General features: G+C 40.7%; 1 protein-coding gene across 2 annotated transcripts in view; it reads left to right on the forward strand.

The window, feature by feature from the left end:
- Window positions 1-4,980: 4,980 nt before the first annotated feature.
- The window catches only part of gnb1 (guanine nucleotide binding protein (G protein), beta polypeptide 1), a 43,182-nt gene continuing 25,185 nt past the window's right edge, over window positions 4,981-22,977 (forward strand). The window contains 1 exon segment of one of the 2 annotated variants that reach the window (NM_001006834.1): window positions 4,981-5,406. The gene's annotated coding sequence lies outside the window, so the exon portion shown is untranslated. 2 annotated transcript variants of the gene reach the window in all.

Raw genomic sequence — 22,977 nt, forward strand, 5'->3', positions numbered from 1 at the left:
TAATCTTAATTTTTTTCTTGTTTTTATCTGCTTAGAATAAACAGTACAAATAAGATGTAAACTCTTTCTTCCCCCCCTAATGCATGTCTTTTAACCCAAAGTCACAGAAGCTACAAAGTTTCTTCCAAAGGTGTAAACGATTTGTTTGGCATATGAGGCCTTTTTTATGCCAAACTTTTAAGCCATAAAAGAAACAGGGCATCAGCATACAAATTTAGAAAACTCAGCAAGTTAAGGAAAAAAAAATGGTTTTGACTAAAGGTCATACACAGGCCGATTCTAGCTGCCGATATTGGTCCCTTAGACCCTTATTCAGAAGCTTATCGGCCTGCGTATGGGCACTAACGACAGGCCTGCCTTTCTATGCCACAACTGATGTTGCGGTTAGGCTTATAATTACTGGTTGCTGTTAACTATTAGAAATAAGACATCACATATGAGTCCAATATAACAGCAACTAATACGTTGAGAAGCCAGTTTTGGACTGAGAATCAAAATAGGCACCAGCGTTTTAACTACAAGGAGGCCCAGACAGTCCCACACTGGCCAAGAGATAGTGACGGTATATGTCATCCTAAAGCAGTGCCTTTGGCATTTGCCAGAATCTACAGATTGTCAGTCCAAGCCTACATGAGGCATTACATTAATGTTTCTACTATGTGGGATTTCAGTGAGCTCTGGGTATGGTGACCTTTTTCTCTTATTCATACTAGCAGAACACAGTGCTACCTAGAGTACTAAGAAGTGAGCACTTGTGTCCCTTAGTGCCATAACACTAGTAAATAACCTCTATCGACTCTCAAAGAAGTAGAATTTATTCTGGACTAAATTTAGACCCTAACAGTTTAAATGAGAACTAAACCCTAAACATAAATATGGCTAGCAATGCCATATTGTACATACTGAACTTATTGAAAAAGCCTAAGAGTTTAGCCCTTTTTATCTCTTTAGCATCTCCATACTGAATTCTGTTAGAAGTGTCAGTGACACTCACATGCTCGGTGTGCTGTGAGCCGATGTTAAGGAGTTGTCGCAAATTATCAAGATAAAAATGAGGTTTGTCTGTCAAAGAGGGTGATTCTACAGGGCTGATTATTAATTTCTGATGCTAACTGCACTGGTTTCAGAGCTGCCAAGCAGTAATAATCTGTATTATTTAGGTGTAAGGGCTCTGGCACACGGGGAGATTAGTCGCCCGTGACAAATCTCCCTGTTCGTGGGCGACTAATCTCCCAGAATTGCCAACCTACCGGCGAAAATGTAAGTCGCCGGAGGGATGGCACACGCTGTGCAGGTGATTTTCCGAAATCGCCCGCGCAGCCTTATATTGTGACATTTATATTCTGCATATACAGTATATTGTGAGTGGATCCCTAAGCTCAGGTTAGTGACAGCAGCACAGTGCATGTGCAGTAAATCAGCAGAAAAAAAGATGGGGAGCTACTGGGGCATCTTTATAGGCACAAATCTTCCCTGCTAAAGGTCTGTGGTTGCCTTGGGCTGGTAATGAAGCCGAGTAAAGCCTCCTCCTGCAGGCAACTTTCCACTAGCAACTCCTATTGTTGCCGTGGAAAGGCTTTTCGGAGCAGTTAGTTGCCTTTTAAATAGCAGAGTTAGATAGCAGTTAGATAGCCGAGATCTATCGCGGGCCACTAAACTGCTCTGTGGGTCATGAGCCTTAAAGTGGACCTGTCACCCAGACATAAAAAGCTGTATAATAAGTCCTTTTCAAATTAAACATGAAACCCAAAATCATTTTTTTATTAACACATCCATACCCATTATAAAAGCATTTAAAAAAAACCCAGCTGTCAATTATATATTGCCTACCCCGCCTCTATGCCTAAGGCAGCCAAAAAAACTAATGCTTGTGAGGCTACAATTTTACTGTTATTGTTATTTTTATTATTTATTCTTCTATACGGGTCCTCTTCTATTTATATTACAGTCTCTCATTCAAACCACTCCCTGGTTGCTAAGGTAATTTGGACCCTAGCAACCAGATAGCTACTGAAACACCAAACTCATGAGCTTTTAAACAAAAATGTAAATAATTAAAAAACCACAAATAATAAAAAATGAAGACCAATTGCAAATTGTCTCAGAATATTACTCTATACATCATACTAACAGTTAACTCAAAGGTGAACAACCCCTTTAAGGTAATATATCCTGGATCTGTCATGCTGTAATCTTTAGTCTGGTTAGATTCTAGTATTCTAGATTCTTTAAAATATACTTTTTTGTGATAGAATTCTCTAGGACCAAAATTGTGACTTGCCAAAAATCTGAATGGGCTATTCTAGTTCAGGTTCTAAAGATCATTCATTTCTTATTCTCATGATTTAGGTTTGGGGAACGATCCATTTATTCTTCTATGCAATTTGCCCAGTGTAGTTGCACATAGGCCGTGGCAATGCCTGTCAGTGGAACTACACAATGGAGTGTTTCTGTTTTCTTCACCTGCATAGGCAGAGAAAAGTTAATAATTCGACCCATGTGCCCTAGCTTTACCATATAGATGAGTCTTCACATTGTCCTACACTCATTTAGCGACCACTAAGTTGTTAAAAATGTTTTTCATTACAGATGTTAGATTTTGTCACCTGGAGATGGTGGGTATCTAGAAGTCATGGTGAATGAGCACAAACTATCTTCAAAATAGCTAGCAAAAAGAGTTCATAATTTTACAATTCTAAAAAGTAAAATTAATTATTTTTTAAATTTAAATTTTTATTGAGTTCGAGATCGCTCTGAATAGTCCTTTGTTTAAGTACCAGACTTGTTCTATTTCTTACTAATAATTAATTTAAACATGATTTAAACCCAGTAGGATTGTGGTGCCTCCAATAAGGTTTAACTTTATCTTAGCTGGGATGAAGTGCAAGGTACTGTTTTATTATTACAGAGAAAAAGGAATCATTTTTAAACAATCTATTTATTTTACTAAAATGGAGTCTATGGGACATGTCAAGTACAAGGTACTGTTTTATTATTACAGAGAAAAAGGAATAATTTTGAAACATTTTAATTATTTTATTAAAATGGAGTCCATGGGTGATGTCCTTCTCGTAATTCTGAGCTTTATGGATAATGGGTTTCCAGATAACAGATCCCATTCCTGTACAGCGTAAGGCAAAACAGTGCTTTGGGCTTAGACCCCATGGGCCTCTGGCTGTTGTGCTGCAAGAGCTGCACAAGCCTTAGGGCTGGGCTAACATTCAACATACTCCCCTTCATTTCCAGTACAAAGAGGCAAAACAAACCCCCCCAAAAAGCCCATCTTCCAGAAGTACCTCTGGCATCTGCCAAAATATACAGATTGTCATCCCTAGTTTGGATTTAAGGCAATGAGGCTTATATTAGAGATCTTTTTTGGTAGGCTTGACTCCTGCAAATTTATGGCATTACATATATAATCTAAAGGTAAGGACTTTATCATTGATTACAATATATATACATACATATATAGCCACCTTGAACACCAAGAGGCCTGGCATTTTCCCCATGGCACCCAGCCCCCATGTCGAGTGCTAAAGAAAGATTTCATACAGAAGCCAATAGGACTGTGCTCAGTATTTGCTGAAATATGCAGTTCTATTTGCTTTTGTAAAAACTATTTAGCCGAAGAGGTTGTGGATGCAGAAATTTGGTTATTCTGGCCCATGCAATTTTTCAATATGCCCAAAACATGTTATTTGGACTTAGTTATTCTGCCTTGATCTGATTCCCAATCTCTACTTAATGTAAGGGGAAGGGGGTGGTGAACAAATGTTACACTTGTACCTGAACCAAAAAAAAAATCACTGGTTATTCCTACTTATATTAAAAATACACTTTAGGATTCTTCTGTCTGAAACATATGGTATGCTTTACTTTTATGTAAATTGTTTTTATTATAGTATTTTCCTCCTTTTGCACCCCCCAAAAACAGTTATATAAGTTTATTGTCATTTACGCACAGGTAGTATAGGAGCTATGCTCGAAAGTTGGGGCCTACCCACTAAAGTAGCTTCTATACATAGTGAAACCTTAATTTTACATCCCCCGATTTTAGGTTTTCCCTTATTTTTCACCAGTTTTTTGTAGTACCACCAATATATAATGTATTTTCTTTATTTTACACTATTTTCACTGGTCGCTTGACATGGGGTGCTACTGTATTTAGGGCTGCCAATAGCAAGGTCGGTGCCTTATTACATCACATAATTCCTCAATCTCCAACCTACAGCCCTCCAATAGTGATGCCCATTAACCCCACATTATTAGGATTTTTTAAAGCCATTTTTCTTCACATTATTACAAAAAGTAGTAAGCACACACATCTGGGATCCTGATAAAGCTGATAAACTTCTCCCACCAAGGGTCACCATTAACATTCAGCTGTATGGAGTCCAATCCTATCACTACTCATGACACCAGCACTGTTAGTGCTCAATGGAAAGCCGAGTTGAGATCAAAACAGCTGGAAGGCTGCAGGTAGTTTACTCCCTATATGTAAAAGGATTGTATATACCAATATCAATAGAAAAAGCTTATATATATATATATCGTTTTCCGCCCCCAGAGGCTCCAGAGTGTTTACGGGCCCAAAGCAAATGCCTACTCTGCCCTACCCCAAAACCGGCCCTGGGCACATTCACGTCATTTCATGACTGAGCCCTTTGGAAACTTTCAGTAAGCGGTGCCGGCTCTTTGCGGCCGAACGTAGCCCGTGTAACTAATGGACACATCCCCCTTACACTCTCCGACATCGTCCCTTTTTTTATCTCTCCCTCTCGCTACATTCCAGCCTCCCATTTTATTCACCACCCCATTTGCGTGCTGAGGCCATATCTCCTGGCAATGACGTATCCACTTTATTCCCCGCCCCCTTCTCACTCTAGCTCCTCCTCTCCGTGCGTGGGGTTTCCCGGCGCTGTCCGCAGGGTTACCGCGCCCATCTCCGCTTGATGGCTGAAGGGAATTGAGGGGGAAGGCGGTGTGAGCGCGTTGGTATTTTGGAGGCAGATTGGGGAGACGGAAGCAGAACCAAGCCGCACGTCGGGGAATCAGAGAGCACCTTTACCGGAGACTGTGGGGAAAGAAGAAGTTGCAGAAAGAAAGGCCTTGCGCTAAGCAGCCACCCTCCCTTCCGTCACCGCCCAGCACGTCTCCTGCTCCCCTCATCCTCCCCGTCCCCCCACCCCTCTCCGGCCGCCCTTCACCTCTCACACGCCCTCCTTTCTTGGGACAAGCCGCGGGGCCTCTGGGGGAGGAGAGGGGGAAACGATTAAAACCTAAGGGGGGTCGCACCGATACAGCGCCCGGAGAGGCCCCGGTGGGAGAAGAAACCGAGTGGTGCGAGGAGCCGGGTACCGCAGCTGGGGGGGAGCCGTGGATGGTCACATCTTCGGAGGGCAGAAGGTAATCATTGGTCCTTGCCTTGTAGCCATTCATGCAACCACCCTCCCCCCAATTGCTTGCTAATATTGGTTACCGACATCCAGTTGTTTCCGAACTACAATTTCAAGAATATATTTTCCAGACTAGTAATGCTGGGAATTGTAGTTGTGCGCCCACGTTAGCCCATTCTTGTTCCCTAGTGCCCGATAAGCTCGGTGGGCGGATGTTGAGATTCTGACTGCATATTCTCCCATTTCCTCCCCCATCCTGCAAAGAGGCAGGCTCCCCCACATCCTTTTATTTGCCCAAAGCAAAAAGCCATACAGCTGCTGTGCAACCACAGCTCCAGCATCCCCCTCTGTGCTTGTGGCTGCACCCTTCCTGCTGGCTTGGAATAGCTGAGGAGACCCAGATCTTACATCAATGGGGTATTTGGGTTTAACCCTCTCTAACTACAACTACCAGTAGCCTCGATGTTGGAAGTTCAGCAACAGCTGGAGGGCTGCAGGTTGGACATCCCTTATTTAAGGTTTTTATCCCCCGCCCCAGAATGACCGCAGAGAGAGGAAACCAGCTGTTTGTGGGAAGGGATGTTTGTTTTTCAATTTTATTTTGTTACAATGTAAATCCCAGATTTGCTGTAGGGAGGCAGCATGATTTGCATCTGGCTTCCCAAACCTGGGTGCTAGCCATACAGATAAACAATGCTGTAAATGGAAATCAAACAATGGTGGGGGAGGAGGAGGTTGGGGAGTATCTGGTAGGAAATCCATAAAACTGATGGGAGAGATTTAGTGCTGGACACTGGCAATCTGAATCGGCTTTTATTTAAAGGGAAAACACAAATGCTTGTGCTAGGGATATCATGTATGTGTTGTATGTTACTTGTGGGTGCTGCTTGTATATTTTATAGACCAGGTTTGTGTCATGACTTGAAAGCTTTTCATGGGCAAGGGCCATGTCTCAAAGCTCATTGGATGGTAAATCTGGCTTGATAGCCCTCCAGGCAACAATCATGATTTCTGCATTTGTGCTTGCATTGAGCACCTATTGTACATGGTTCCTCCATGCCTAGGGTGGAGGTCTGCATAATTGATATGTTTTAAGGATCCAGTGGATGCTAAATAATGGTGGATTTTGCCCTCCAAGGCAGTGGAGAAAGGGAGGGACCTGCGAGGCAGGAATGTCAGTGTATGTATCATGGAGGAGGGGAGAGCACCAGCTTTGTGTGGCAGTTTCCTCTCATGAAGCCTTTACCTGTGATTTGTGTATATGTACATGGCACTTCATAATCAGATTATTGATTTGAGAAATAGGACACCTTTGTAGCAGAACAAAGGATTGTTGGGTTTGTGCAAAGTTCCCCTATTTTCCCCACAGAGACCTGACAACATTAGGGGGTCCGAGTGATCGGACTTGATACTGGCACTAAGCAGTTTCTCATCAATTACAGACTTAATTTAGATGCACAGAGAAACATTTTAGTTGTCTCCTGTTTTTCTGTCTGTGTGTAACAGGAAATGGCAAAATGGGGAAGCGAAGTCTTCGAACCGTTAAATCCTGCTCCTTGTAATCAGCAGTCTTTATGTGGCCTAGATAGCACTGATAATGATTACATGGTTGTTTTGTGCCTCAGTGAAAAGAAATAGGGCTTTGTAGTCATAAACAGGCACCTGGGCAGCTTCTCGATGGAAGCAATATCTTTCTTTAAATAGACGTATGCTGCTTTTATTCAGAAGGCTATACTGACATGTTGGTTTGAAACCTTTTCCTAAGAGTGTGGCTTTTCTTTAGCCGTGAATGAATGGGAAGTGTCAGATCTTAGGCCCAGCTACTGCAACAAGATGGCGTTTCAGCATTTTGGTTTTTCATGTTGAGCTCCCATTCTCTAGTGTGACAAGGCAGCCTTGCTTCCCGTCTCGGCCTCCTTTTGTTGCCAGGTTTTTTAGCATGGCAGGTTCTAATGCACAGAACCTTCTGTCTTTTTCTATAGCAGCTCTGTTTTTTTTTTGTTTTTTTTAATGATTTCTATCTCCGTCAACCCTCCCCTTGTTTCACAGAACCATACGAGGAGGAGGAGTATGCAGCCATAAATTATAAAAGATTAGGTGGAGACAAAACCTGACAATTAGATTTTTAGCACATGTTTGCTGCCTTTTGCCTTAATATAAAACCTCCACATTCACTTTAAAGGGGCTGTGCTACATAGCAAATGTTGACAGAAGCATTACAATTAAGGGTTGATAGCATCTATTTAATATTTAGTTTAACTCCTTACTAGCAGTCTAGGTAATGCCAGCTTTGTTTTGCTGCTGGGATTCTCTTACATCAGCATTTATTTAAATCTACAAATAATTGTCTTTTATCTGCAAATGGCAAATTAAACAAAATGCAGTTATTTTGTCAGAATACCAAAGCAGATTAAACGTAATCTTCATAAAAATGGGATATGCTTAAAATAAGGCACTTCCACAAATGTGCATAGGTTATATTTAGTTCTTAGGTTTAGAATACCGATTTGTTCTTTCAGATGCTTATTTCTCTCTAAGATCTAAGCATCTCAGAGGGCACATTTTAATAGGCAGGAAATGTCACACCAAAAGAAGCATGATTTGTTTCCTGTTTGCCAGCGATATTCAGCTAATATATTCACTTTCTGGCACACATGCTTCTGTCAGCCATTTTGATTTTATATCCATTAAAACTGAAAACAGCATCTGAGAGAGTCTCCACTCAAGTAAAAAAAAGTATTGTTGTAGGGGAAACTGTTACTAGTGCACTCAGTGTTAATTTACAGAATTCCTTAATTTTCTTGTCTTCTGGAGGTTTCACAGGTGAGTGGGCAAGAGGAAATTTCCATGATTCAAGTTCATTTTACAGTATTTACAATCAATATACATTACCTAAGTAATATAATCAATATAATATAAACAATTCATGTAAACAGGAGCATATAACCAGGGTTGGTGGTTCCAAATTGCTAGATTACACTGACCATTCCTCAGTAGGAGTAGCTAAAGATACACAAAGATTTATTATGTTCGTAGGAAGAGAGTTTGTTTAGTAGCAGTTTTGTCCGTGATGAGAGAAATTCGCTTTCTAGTATGAATAAAACTGTCAAGTTATGATTTTTTGCAAGTCAGAATCAGTAGTGCAGCAAAACAGATACTGCTTACTTTAGATTTAATAAAGTAAATATTAGATAACTTGGTTTTTTGAAAGTTGCTTAAAATTAAATTTACTTTTCTACACAATATTGCAGATGAGACCAACATATTTAATATCATAACGCATTTCTTCATTATGAAACATAAGATGCAGTTAATTGGCTATTTACATGTTAATTCAGCCAGAGGATCATGTACTCTGAGCTGTTCACCACTGATCAGCATCAAATAGGGTTATCCTTTTATTCCCTGCCCTCTAGAGAGGTCAGCAATGCACATTATCTGTAGGAAATTCACTTGACAGATTTTTAGTCTAGCCTTGCTCTTGCTACCTACATATGCCATTTCCTCCATCTTTTTGCATATATGGTTCTTTTTTTGAGCATATTGTAGCTTTAGAATGTTTTACTTGATTTGTGCAATGCATCTTTAGATTATATATATATATATATATATATTATACATACATACATACATACATACACATTGAGAGGCTGGGGCTACAGTCAAAACGTCAGGTTCTCTGGTTCCATAAATTTGTTGTACATTCATGAGCCCTGTACGAGCGGTTCCTACTATTAAGGATATATATAATGTCCTATTTTTAAGAGTTTTCCTGTAGAACACAGGACCATTTGACCTTTGTTTATCTCCTTGTGCAAGAACTGAAACTAGTGTATTTTATCCACTATGAAAACCTGTTCCTTATAGCCCCATTTTGTCTTAAATGGCTGGCCTGGGTCTACATAGCAGCTTATTTATATAACCTGCAAAAGTGTTTTTTCAAGCAAAAACACTCATTTTACCAGAACAGTGTAACAAAGCAGGCTAAATTTTAGTCCATTGGCCCTTTAATGTAGTATACAAATGTGTTTTACTTCTAAACAGCTTTTTCTAATGAACAGATGCTTTAAGCATGATATCTGAAATCCCCACTTACCATTGGTATTTATTGCGACTGAATGTATCAAACATTGTTAAGCCGTGCTCAGAATAACAAAGGTCATCTTGGAATATGGATCCTGATGGTTTAGTCTCTGAATTGGATTATATTCTTACTGTCCCTGGATTTTGGCTCTATCTCCGTAATTAATATTCTCAGTTTTAATATCCACTCATGAGCCATATGGCATGCTTTATTGTGGAGACACCATTCTAGAGTGTGTTGTGTAGATGTATGTATAACATAGATGAACTTAATGATTGTTAAAACTCAAACCTGGCAATGGCATGTGGTGGTTTCACTGCCCCATTTTGTCCTTTAGAAAAACATTGCAAAACATCATAAATCATTTGGAATTGTTTCCAAGTCTTTACAACACCACCAATAGATGACATTTCCCTGATCCTTGAGCAAAGGCTTACTCACTTAACCCATGGGAGCTAGCCTATGTCAAGGGTCCCTGTTGTCCCACAGTTTCCATTTATTGGTGATTACTGATAACTTGTGGATTTTTTACTTAGCAAGTTCAGTTGCTTTAGATTTACCTATACTAGATATTGTGGTTTTTTGTTATTTTTTTTTTTTGCTAAGGAAGAAGGGAAGGCACACAAGCCAAATTCCCTTTTGTGATGCTTGTGCTTTTCAGCGCATTGATACAGATGTCATATCTGTCAGTGTATACTGAAGACAGGCAGAGGCAAGAAATTGGCAATTTAAAAAAACAAACAAACAAAAAAAAAACACTATGGCATTACTGGTCCTTTTAGGGCTCTGGACAAGGGGGAGATTAGTCGCCCGCGAACAGGGAGTTTTATCGCGGGCGACTAATCTCCCCCGTGTGCCAGAGCCCTTAGGGCTCTGGCACACGGGGGAGATTAGTCGCCCGCAACAAAACTCCCTGTTTGCGGGCGACTAATCTCCCCGGGTTGCCATGACCCGCCATCCCGCCGGCGAACATGTAAGTCGCCGGCGGGATGGCACACGCGGCAGCGTGTGCCAGAGCCCTTAAGGGTGAAGACACACTAAGCTACTAACAGCAGCTACTTTTTCAAGGCTACTAAACACCAGAAAATCCCCTGCCATAGACAATACTGAGAATTGCCTCTGCTAAAACACACGTAGAGACAGTTATCAGTAAATGATCAGCATTGTGTCTTTTTTAGTAACCACGACAAGTAGCTGCTACTAGTAGCCCTAAGGGCTGCGGCACACTGGGAGATTAGTCGCCTACGACAAATCTCCCTTTTCGCCAGCAACAAATCTCCCCGAAATGCCATCCCACCGGCAAAAATTTAAATTGCAGGTGGGATGGCATACACAGTGCCGCGATTTCCCGAAATTGTGGAAGTTGCCTTAAGAGGAAACTTCCGCGATTTTGGGAAATCGCGGCGGGCGCGAATGCCATCCCACCGGCGATTTACATTTTTGCCGGTGGGATCGCATTACGGGGAGATAAGACGCCCGCGACAAGGGAGATTTGTCGCGGGCGACTAATCTCCCCGTGTGCCACTGCCCTAACGTTGAGTGGAAGCCATAAGGAGACCTGAGGCAAGTTAAATGGATGCGCTGAAGTTTCAACTATGTAAATACATCAAATCAAACAATCTAACATGACAGATAATAACATTAGTAAGTCTTTTGGGTAAAACAAGGTCTATAAATAAGAGGGTAATCACACAACCGCATCTTTTTAAAGCAGAAGGAACATTTAATCACTGGGGGGGTTAATGATTATAGAGAGGTTTCTCTCAAAGCCCCTTGGTCCCTAAATTGTGGGGTAGCAACAGCCAACTAAACAATGTCAAGTATTGGAGCACATGTGGCCAGCCTTCATGTAGAGTTTTTTTTAATAAATGGCACTACCTACCTATTTATTTCACTGCTGTAAGATGCAAAAAGGACATGCTAATATGATCTTTAATCATTTTAAACGCAATGAATTTAAAATAATACTCTTATGGTGCTATCCTTTTTTTTTTTTTTTTAAGGCTTACCCCTATATGTAACAAGTCACTAAGTTTGCCCAGGAGCAGTAACCCTAGCAACCAATGTGTCTGCTTTTAAACAGGTGACCAGTAAATGCTTTCTGCTGATTGGTTGCTATGGGTTACTGCTCCTGTGCAAACTTAGTCTTTTAATACATAACCCCATTAATGTCATGCATAGAAAGACGTTTTCTTTTATTTAGCAAATGGTACTAATGGTACTTTAATGCTTTTATAATCTACAATTAGTATTGATGTTAATATATATTGTTTGTGTAGGTCAGTATAGGTTTGTGTGTATGCTGGGGTTCACTTGGGGAGGTTGAACTTGATGGACTTTGGTCTTTTTTTTTTTTAACCCAACTAAACTATGTAACTTATTCAGGGATCTGGCCAGAAAATGTGACTTGTGGGTTGTAGGGCCTTTTTTGCGGGAATGATTGGGGCATGCTATGAATGCTAGTGATGTACTTTGTAAGCACAACCCTGGCTCTCCAAAAATAATGAGCGCCCGGTGCACACTGCTGGAGGGATCGGCACCCTCCCAAAACCAACTTAGCAAAAAAAAGCAGATGACACACAGCTATAAATTAGGGAAAAGCCCCTTCAAAGTTTTATTGCGGAGGTGCAACGTTTCGGGGCAGAATAACCCCTTTATCTTGATAAAGGCGTTATTCTGCCCCGAAACGTTGCACCTTGCAGTTTCCAGCTTTATGGGACGAGGCGACAAATATTGGTAAAAGCCTTAGTTATCAGTCATCTTGCTGATTGGGCAGGCCTGAAAATTTTGATTGGGCACCTTAAAGGAGCCTGAATATCATAAAAATTAATGCTTGATCATCAGTGGTAAGAATTCCTTAGTTTTTACCTGCATAACTGACGATTCAGCACTTAACATTAGTAGAGTGGACAAACGATAATGGTCGTGCCTTAAAGGAGAAGGAAAGGCTGTCACTTGGGGGTGCCAAAATGTTAGGCACCCCAAGTGACTAAGCGCTTACCTTTGCCCCTGGGCTGGTGCCCCTATTAAGAGAAAACCACACCAGCCCAAAGTACCTGCAAGCGCTTCCTTCCTTGTCGGAAAGAAGTCGGCTTTTCACTCTACTGCGCATGCGCTGGACCAGGGATTTTGCTGGCAGAAGAAATACGGAAGAAGGTAGCGTCCACTGCAGGTACCCAGGGCTGGTGCTGTGGGGCACCATGGGGGGTACAAGGTAAGCGATTAAAGTCACTTGGGGTTGCCTAACATTTTGGCACCCCAAGTGACTTAGCTTTTCCTTCTCTTTTAATGGTGCCTGGACGGTAATATTAGGCCAGATATCAGTCGGGGAGGCTCGTCAGGGGTGCCCACGCACGGGCAAGCTGCCGAAATAGCATTTTAGGCTAATGCCAGACGAGGCATAGGACGGATATTTTCGGCAAGCGGAAAAGCGATTGTTGAAAATACCGCCCTATGCCTCCTACATGTGCCTGCACCCGAATAAATGGGATACACTCAGGTGCAGGCACATGTAGCCGAAATATGCATAAAAATGTGAGACTTTCAGACTCGCATATTTCCACTACATGTGCCTGCCATGTGGCCACCTTTAGACTGATGTTAGTCTATTGAATGTTTTGCCCCTGGTAATGCCACTCGCGAAATGTAGTACAGGTATAGGACCCATTATCCAGAATGCTCGGGACCAAGGGTATTCCGGATAAGGGGTCTTTCCGTAATTTGGATCTCAACACCTTAAGTCTACTAAAAAATCAATAAAACATTAATTAAACGCAATAGGATTGTTTTGCATCCAATAAGGATTATTTATATCTTAGTTGGGATCAATTCCAAGGTACCGTTTTATTTCTACATAGAAAAAGGAAATCAGTTTTACAATTCTGAATTATTTGATTATAATGGAGTCTATGGGAGACAGGCTTTCCGTAATTCGGAGCTTTCTGGATAATGGGTTTCCGGATAAAGGGTCCGATACCTGTATCTTTGGCGATCTCTGGCAGGTACTCCTTTTTATTATTGCTAAGGCAGCTGGTCGTGCTTATATAGTGCTATGGCTTTTTTTTTTTTTTTTTTTTCAGTCAAATGGTATTCAGTTTAATGTATAATCTTTCTTGTTTAACTTTCCCTAGTTTCTCTGAAGGTATAACTGCCTTAGCTTGCTATTCTGTCTTACCTTAGTTGCTGGTAACTAATTGTGGCTAGCCAGAGCCTTCTGTCTACAGGCAGAAGAATGTTGTTTGTTTGTTTGTTTTTTTAAAGATCCAAGATTTAGACAGCGGAACCCCTGAATTCATATCTTTACAAAAATTTGCAAAAACTATTTTCATCTCTCTGCAATTGGGAAAAAAAAAATCTACCACAACTGATGTGTTCACCCCAGATATCAAGGTGGGTTCAGCTCCTAAGTATATATCTGTAATGACAAGGACAATTACAGTCAAATTCCAACAAAGCTGGGTCTTCTGGCAGCCCCACAGTTTGGGAACATGCGCCTTGAATGAATCAAGCAAAAGGTGTGGCCTAGGTTAAGGCAAAAATGCATATTGTTTATTAGGGTAGTAGCCAAATGCACAAACTGCATCATAGCCTGTAATGTAAATTTTCATAAATAGGTAAATTAGACTGAGACTTAGAAGGCTGGGTACTAGTAACACGTAGCTTATGATATTTTGGTTTAGTTTGTACCAACTCTGATGTCTTCTTCATTTTTCTCTTTTTGAAATGTATTCTGTTTGGTTTTCATATTTGTTTTAGAGAGGTGATAAAAACAAAAGACGCTGAGAACTGTTTAGGTGATCTCTGATAGAGTACTAAGAAGTCTGCAAAGCATTTGTGTATAGTGGCCCTTCAAGAATAAGTATGCTCTGTTTGCATAGCTATTCACATTTTGAATACAAGCCAATTTTGTTTGGCTATTGGTAGTTATCCTAGAAAAGGGGGAGTGGCTGCTTCAAAATTGCAAGAACTTTAGCAACTCATTGCAATATATTTCCTTCCAATCCATACATTTTGCAGCACTATTGAGCTCTCCCCTTCAGCAAACCATGTAGGGGTGCAGACATATCGTTTATTAAAACAGAACAGCTTTGCATTAATGCCCACCACTGATCACTGCTGAAGCTCACCCTGTGTTGTTTAACTAGCTTGATTTCCAGTCTTTAATTCTCTGGCCCCATGCTTCCCCAATAAAAATAAGGAAGAAAGCTTTGAACATAATTTTGTAAGCAAAGTACCAGTCACTTTGCAGCACAATCTTCTACACTTTTTTTTTGTATATGCTCATTGTACAGCTGTACCAAGTAAGAGCATATGTATGTGTTCATTAATTTACCTCTTGTCTAAACATGGTATGACATTTTGGGGAGATTTGTCGCGGGCGGCTAATCTCCCTGTGTGTCACAGCCCTTAAGGATGAGGGCACATGGAGCAGCTCAGATAGTGTACAGTCACCTTTTTTACATAAGTTGAACTAATTGAGTTTAAAGATAAACATGTTCTGGGCAAGGCTTTGTTTATTACAGTACAATATACAGTAAACAGTTATTAGTTGTCCTAAATATTATAATTACTGCAGTGTTTTCCTATTTCTAGGCCCTGAACAAAATATTTCTAGGCCCTGAACTTAATATAGTAACCCTAACCTCTCTTGTATCAGTTTTTGGTTGCTTAATATGTAATTCTATAAGTTCAGTCTACAAACCTATTTATTGTACAGCCTGTGGTTTATGCATTCTTTTTGCTGCAGAAGGTTAAAGGCTGATCCATTTGTACATATTGTTTATCCGGTTGCCCTGGTAGGCTTCTTAGGGCTCTGGCACACGCCCGCAACAAATCTCCCTGTTCGAGGGCGACTAATCTCCCCGAGTTGCCTTCACCTGCCATCCCACCGGCGACAATGTAAGGATGGATGGCACACGCGGCGGCACGATTTCGGGAAATCACCAAAAAAGACTTGCGAGGCTTTTTCGCCGATTTGCACGAAATCGCGCCGCCGCGTATGCTATCCCACTGGCCACTTACATTGTCGCCGGTGGGATGGCAGGTGAAGGCAACTCGGGGAGATTAGTCTCCCGCGAACAGGGAGTTTTGTCGCGGGCGACTAATCTCCCCGTGTGCCAGAGCCCTTAAAGGAACAGTAACACCAAAAAATGAAAGTGTATAAAAGTAACTAAAATGTAATGTGCTGCTGCCCTGCACTGGTAAAAGTTGTGTGTTTACTTCAGAAAGTCTACTATAATTTATATAAATAAGCTGCTATGTAGCCATGGAGGCAGCCATTCAAAGGAGAAAAGGCACAGGCACATAGCAGATAACAGATAAAACACTATTGTATTCTACAGAACTTATATGTTATCCGCTATGTAACCTGTGCCTTTTCTCCTTTTTTCCAGCTTGAATGGCTGCCCCCGTGGCTACACAGCAGCTTATTATATAAATTATAGTAGTGTTACTGTAGCAAACACACCAGTTTTACCAGTGCAGGGCAACAGTGCATTATATTTTTATTACTTTAAAGCTCTTTCATTTTTTGGAGTTACTGTTCCTTTAAGGTTGAAAACACATGGAGCTACTAGTAGCAGCTACTTTTTCACAGCTAGTAAACTACATAAAATACCCTTCCATAGATGATGCTGAGAATTGCCTCTGCTGAAACTCACGTATAGACAATTATCAGTAAATGATCAGCATTGTCTATTTTAGTAGCCACAACAAGTAGCTGCTACTAGTAGCTTCATGTGTCTTCACCCTAAGGGCTCTGGCACACGGGGAGATTAGTCGCCCGCCACAAATCTCCCTTGTCACGGGCTACTTATCTCCCCAGGCGATTTTGGCAAATCGCCAAAGTTGCCTCGCGAGGCATTTTCGGCGATTTGCAGAAATCGCCTGCATTTTCGACTTACATTTTCACCGGTGGGATGGCAATCTGGGGAGATTAGTCGCCCGCGAACAGGGAGATTTGTCGCGGGCGACTAATCTCCACGTGTGCCAGAGCCCTAAGGGCAGTGGCACACTGGGAAATGAGTTGCCCCATGACAAATCTTCGTTACCAGGGATGACTAATCTCCCCACAATGCCATTGCACTGGAAAGAATGTAAATTACCGGTGGGATGGCATACGCTGCTTTGTTTTCCCGATGTCGCCCGAAGTTTCCTTGAGTCATTACACTGCTGATTTGCATTTTTGCTGGTGGGATGGCATTGTGGGGAGATTCGCCCAGGGTAACAGATTTGTTGCGGTATGGCTAATCTCTTGTGCCACTGCCCTAAAACTGGCAGTGAGTTTGGGTAATAACTAGTTACTCTGATAAAGAGCAAGAGGTCACTATACCATGATTACATGGCTAATTGATACATCATGTAAAAGGAGAACAAAGCTGAATTGTTGTTAATATCCAAACTGGGGCCTGCTTATACTCATTAAGTAAGTTTTAAATATGTAGGTATGTGTGGCAAAACACTGAAAGATCTGCTCATTTGGCTCCCTAAACAAGCAGATCATTCCCCAATATGCCTACCTTGAGGTGGGTTATATCATATTGATCAATCTTTCGGCCCATAGTCTAAGATTGGATCACATTGGCGGGATGCAGACCTTTGAGACAGGGGCTGCATCAACACACTGATGCATTCCTTGCCCCTACTGTATTTTTATACCTGCCCGATCATCATATTGGTTGGACAGGCTGGTCTGAGGGTCCCATACACAGGCTGAGAAGCTGCTGGGTCAGACTGTTTTCTGTAAGTCGAAGGATTTATTAAAACAAAGAAACTGGTGTTGGTCAGGGAGAGAAATGTTTAGTTCTTCTAAGGCCAGAACATAACATGCCACTTTTTAATGCTATTGAATTGAAAGTGCCCCACATGACACACTGAGCAGTGACAGACTGACCTTGGCTCCAACGTGCTTGCGTGAGTGGGAGTCGTTAGGCAAGCACGTCACGTTCTTACCAACCGAAGCACTAAGGCTGCGCTTTTCTGTCTTTTCCCCCAGTTCTATCTTAGCATGTTGTCTTTATCTCACTTTATATTTGCTCCCCATCCCCTTTTTACTTTTGTTCTCTCAACTAGCTCTTCTCTTTCCACTTTGTCTTTCTCTTTCCCCCATTAAATGTTTCCTTGATTTTTTTTCATTCTCTCACTTCTTTTCCTTAGAATATTATAGAGGGGAGGGGAGGCAGGGTGCAAAGTCCAAGTAAGCACTGAATTGTTTGACAACCTGACAGGCAAATGAAAGCCGAATCGCTGTGTGGCTCACAGCAATGTTCATTAGTACTGAGATGCATGCACTGGGGTTTATGTTGATAGGACCTGTTATCCAGAATGCTCGTGATTTGGGGATTTCTGGATTAGGGATCTTTTCATAATTTGGATCTCCATACCTAAAAATCTACTTAAAAATCATTTAAAACATAATTTAACCCCAATAGGATTGTTTAGCCTCCAATAAGGATTAATATGGGATCAACTAAGGAAATCATTTTTAAAAATGATTTGCTTATAATGGAGTCTATGGGAGATGGCCTTTCCGTAAGGCATCCTATACCTGTATTTGTTTTGTTTTTTTTCCTCTAAGAAATATCGCGTATTCTAATTTGGACAATATTGTTTCCTATAGCTTAGCATACGTGTGAGATTTATTTTAAGACTATAACTCCTCATATTATAAAGTTAATTGTGCATCCATAATTGCATGTTTTCCATTGGTGGTAAATCTATGTAAATGTAAGTAGATTTGTCAGATGTTGTGTTCTAACTTCAGTAACGAATAGATATTCACAGATCTTGGGAAATTATTTTCCTGAACATTGCAGGTCTCTAAATAATATATTGCACAAAACAGTTTATATGTAAAACCCTGTTTCATACAAATAAACCATTTTCATAAAAATCCTTTAATAGTATGTACCATTGGATAATCCTGAATATAAAACTGCAATTTTAAGTACTAAGGGACACCCCTGAGTCATACAATTCCCGTTTATTGGCGGATATTGGGTGGATGTGCCTGCACCTTGGTGGATTGTGTTTCCGAATGTAGGCAGAACAAGATTTTTTAAGCATAGGGGCAGATCGTCAGCCTGCTTTTATCCGCAGGCTGACAACCTGCCCCATGTGCCCTTGCCTTTATGCACAGCAAAGCTATGAAGTCCTCCTTTATTTGCAGGTTGTTTGTTTCCAGCTCTAGGTTGTTCAGTTTCTCTGTTCTCTAAACACCAACCAACCCGATATATATTTTTTCAGTGGATCTTTATATAATAATCACGATGTGGGTCAGAAAGTCCTGCAGTGCTAAAGCTTCCCATTGAGGTGAATAGAAAACAGCTGCTCAATGTCTGACACTATTTCCTGTATGCTAATGGCATGTGGGGTGTTATGATCACCATTATTATCCACAAGGTATCAGCGGCACTCAGAATGCCTATTTTCCATTCATTAATGTACTAATCTGGAGCCCTAATGTCTAAGTTCCTGCTTTACGCTTAATGAAAACATTTTCTACCAAGGTTTTTACACTTATCCATGTGGGAATTTGTTGCCGAATGGGAACAGCTGCCACATAAACACACTTTCTAGAAATTGTGCTGCATTTTAGACCTTGCCTGTGGTCAGAACTGTGATTTCCTCCTAAAACCTACTGATAGGCTTTTCTCTTGTGACTCACAAGTAAGAAATGCAAACCCCTGATGCCTTCTTCACCTGCTAATTGCTAGCCCCTCCAGTTGCAACCAAGGCAAGTCTATGCTGCCTATACCTAGTTTTGGCCCTGTTACCTTCTGCCCTTGTCTTTGGCTGTAAGGTGGATTGTAAGCTTCATTGGGATATGGCCTGAACGATCTCAATAAAGCACTTATGTCACTTCTATAAATAAAGACTAATAAGCTAAATCCACATTCACTTTTTAATGCAAAAAAATATATATTTTTTTTATTCACAGGTGACTTTGGGTGTGCTCGGATCTGAAAATGATGGTTTAAAGTTGTTGGTCCGATTTGTCAGTTGGAATGTATCTGTTAAAGCTAGTCACTAGAGATGGGGCAGAAAACAAATCTGAACAGCTGGGTTATATGGATAAATTACAGGCTGCATGGGCAATTTTCTTTGGCTGAAAAACGCCAGCAGCGAATGTCCAGTGTGGTCCCTGGGTTCTTATATTGAATATGTTTCCCTGGACACACATTCCATTGTAATGCTGCTTTGATTATAAAATAACAGTGAATTTTTATGTTAAGGAAAGCTTGCACACAGCAGAATTTTATGTGGCTTCTTCAGATCAGTCTGATTGTAGCTGCATATCATTGCAGATTTCTTGGAAACCCCTTGAGATTCATAGTCCACATCATAAATCAGGCTAAATGTGCACATCTCCCCCAAAATAAAAAAAAGCTGTGAATTTTTCTCCCAATTTTTTTTTTAACTCTAATAAAATGTATCTTTGTTGGGGTTGTTTGAAACTTCCTAGTAAACCATTCTGCATATCATCTTTAAGTAAGCTTTGGGGCGGGGGTAGAATACGTTAATGCATGTCCATTCAATAATTTCTAGCGGATGTGTCCTAGATCTTTTGTGCCTCTTACCCCCAGGGACAGCGGTGAACTACTTTAGAAGAACAAGTTTCTTTATATTTTTTCATTTTCAAGCAAATATGTCATTTTTCTTGGAGGAGGTCTCTAAACCCAGAGAAGGCATTTTATTACCCATACAGATTCTGTATTCAGAAATGGAATTAATGATAGACTGGGGTCTGTATATACAAGGTCTTGCAAAACATGCTTGACCAATTCTCTCATTGAATAACAAATCCTTCCGTTAAATATTCTTTATTACCAAAAGCATTGATGCTAAAAACTAATTTTAAAATCTGATGCTATTTTATGTTGAAAGAACATATAAATACATTTCCAGCATTAACATCAATATTTAATCACCACCATTTTATATTTTGCCAATTTTGTTCCATTCTTCCATGCAGATTTGGTTGGGCACTTGTGCTAAAAGTGAGAAACTAGGGCTACTCTATACAGAGGTGTATCGGCAGATTTTTGGAAAGATCTCTTGAAAATAAGAAACTTTCTAATTATAATCCATTTAATTCTGTATCATTTTTTTAAATAATGAAGATAAATATATTATTGGTCTGTGCTCTAACAATGCATTTGCGCTTATTGCCTTGTCAGTCAAAATCCAACCCATAAGAGGGGATTGAAGAGAGACCTATTGCTTAGAAGAGGATACCAAGGAATATTTTAAATCATATTAGAAACAGTGCAAAATAGTAATATATGGCATAAGGCTGTCAGCCTTAACCCATGTTCATCTTCGTTTTTATATATTTTAGGCTCATGCACTTTCTGTAACCTGAAAGATCAGATTTTTAAATGTAAAGGACTTTATCCAATTGGTCTTGTGAAAGTCAGTCTCTATGCAATTTCTTTACTCTAAGTGATGAATGGGGTGGTGATTTAATGCTTGACTGGCTGCATTAAACTAAATTAGCTGCATGCCTATTCCAAAACATGTAGTTGGATCTTCTTTGTGTGCATTAGCAAGTGTCTCTCCCTCACTGGTATGTGCTAGCAGGTGAGCATGAGATGATTCTGACAAACAAATGAATAAAAGCACCATCACTCTTAAGGTTTTTTTCTTTTAAATCACAATTATTGTAGCCAAACGGTTGCATTTTAATAACAGGGATAGTCTGAGCCGCTGCAGTCCCCGATCCAATGAAAAATTAAGCCTGTCCGATCAACATCTAGTCAATTTTTGGCCTGGTATTGGTTGTGGAGTCTCAGAGGACCCCATACACAGGCAGATAAGCTGCCAAGTCGGTCTTAATGACCCGAATCCACAGCTGAAATCTTCCCCTGTTTGGGCACCCCCAATGGGCCTACCTGACCAATATCTGGCTTAAAATTGGCCATACAAAAGCCTTTAGGTGGGCATATTGAGAGAAGCCACCTTTAGTCCAGTAACCCTTGAGAAAGCTTAAAACAAGAAAATGCTAGCTGGCTCTCATAAGTGAAAGGAAATATCTGATTTGTTGATAAAACAAGAAAATGGAACCTGCAACCCCCCACCTCTAAATAGAATTGAACTAACTTTAGTTATTGCATTCCCTTACTGGAACACAGTATTATAAGTAATAAGCTGTTTGACTTTACTAATAGGAGTATCTTGATGAATTGGCTGTTTTCCTTTATTGCTATGCTCAGAACCAATATAGTACACACCCATTGCAAGTTCCTGCTTTCTTTCCTGAACGCCGCCTTGTCATGGTTCACAAATTACATTGATGGCAGTTTTTAATACAGCGGAGCCTCCACTAGCAGAATAAAATTGCCTCCCTGCCATTGCTTTCGATATTCTACCTACAGCAGATTAGGTGTAATTTATTGTCTTAACTAGCCTGGCACTTGTTTTCAGGAGTTCGGTTGAACAGTCCCCTTTTTAGCTTTTGTAATTTGGTGAGGGCTTGTACTAACAAGTTTGGCTACCAGTGTGTAACCAGATTGTCCAAAGATCTGCTTATTGGCTGTCAGGTTATATGGGAAGAAGTCAGTGTTTGTACCTAGCTTGTGTAATTTACCGGAAGGGAGGGTAGTCTCTCTCAAAGTGAAGAGCAGTCTGAGGGCTGTTTCCTGTGCAGCGAGGGAGGGAAGTTAGCTTTTTTTTTGCCTGTACATAGAGCATTCAGCCTGATAGATGCATCTCCTCTAAGGACAGGGAGGGTAGGCTTAGATTTGTATCTCCAGTGCAAGATGGTTTTCTGAGAAATTGATCTCTGACACAGAGGGGAAGGTACACAGAGAACTGCGTTTGCTGTATGGATGGAGGGAACAATTTTCCTACAACTAAAAATGTGTATGTATTTAAAGTGATTTCTGCCTTCTCACAAGCATTCTTTGTATTTAAAGGAGAGGCAAAGGTAAAAATCGTTGGGGGTGTCAAATGTTTGGCACCCCCAAGTAATTGTAGTCACTTACCTTTTACCCCGGGCTGGTGCGGTTTTCTCCAAATAGTAGCTGCGAGGGCGCAATCCTCTTCTTCCTGTCTGGTTTGCATGCGCAGTAGTCAAAGCTGAACTTGAAGAAAGCCTGTATTTTCACCCTACTGCACGTGCACTGGCCCCGGGATTCAGAATAATAGACATCTGGCACCCAACAGTGATTTTTACCTTTGCCTCTCCCATAGACTCCATTTTAATCACATAATTCACATTTTTAAAAATGGTTTCCTTTTTCTCTAGTAATAAAACAGTACCTTGTACTTGATCCCAGCTAAGATATAATTAATCCTTATTGGAGCCAAAACAATCCTATTGGTTTTAATTACCGTATATACTCGAGTATAAGCCGATCCGAATATAAGCCGAGGTACCTAATTTTACCTAAGAAAACTGGAAAATCCTATTGACTCGAGTATAAGCCTAGGGTGTCACCAGTAGGGCTGGTGCGAGCGAGCCAGCACACAAAGTGTGCTCACACTTTGGTTTAGTTG

Source organism: Xenopus tropicalis, chromosome 7 (assembly GCF_000004195.4).
Source record: "Xenopus tropicalis strain Nigerian chromosome 7, UCB_Xtro_10.0, whole genome shotgun sequence".
Lineage (NCBI taxonomy): Eukaryota > Metazoa > Chordata > Amphibia > Anura > Pipidae > Xenopus > Xenopus tropicalis.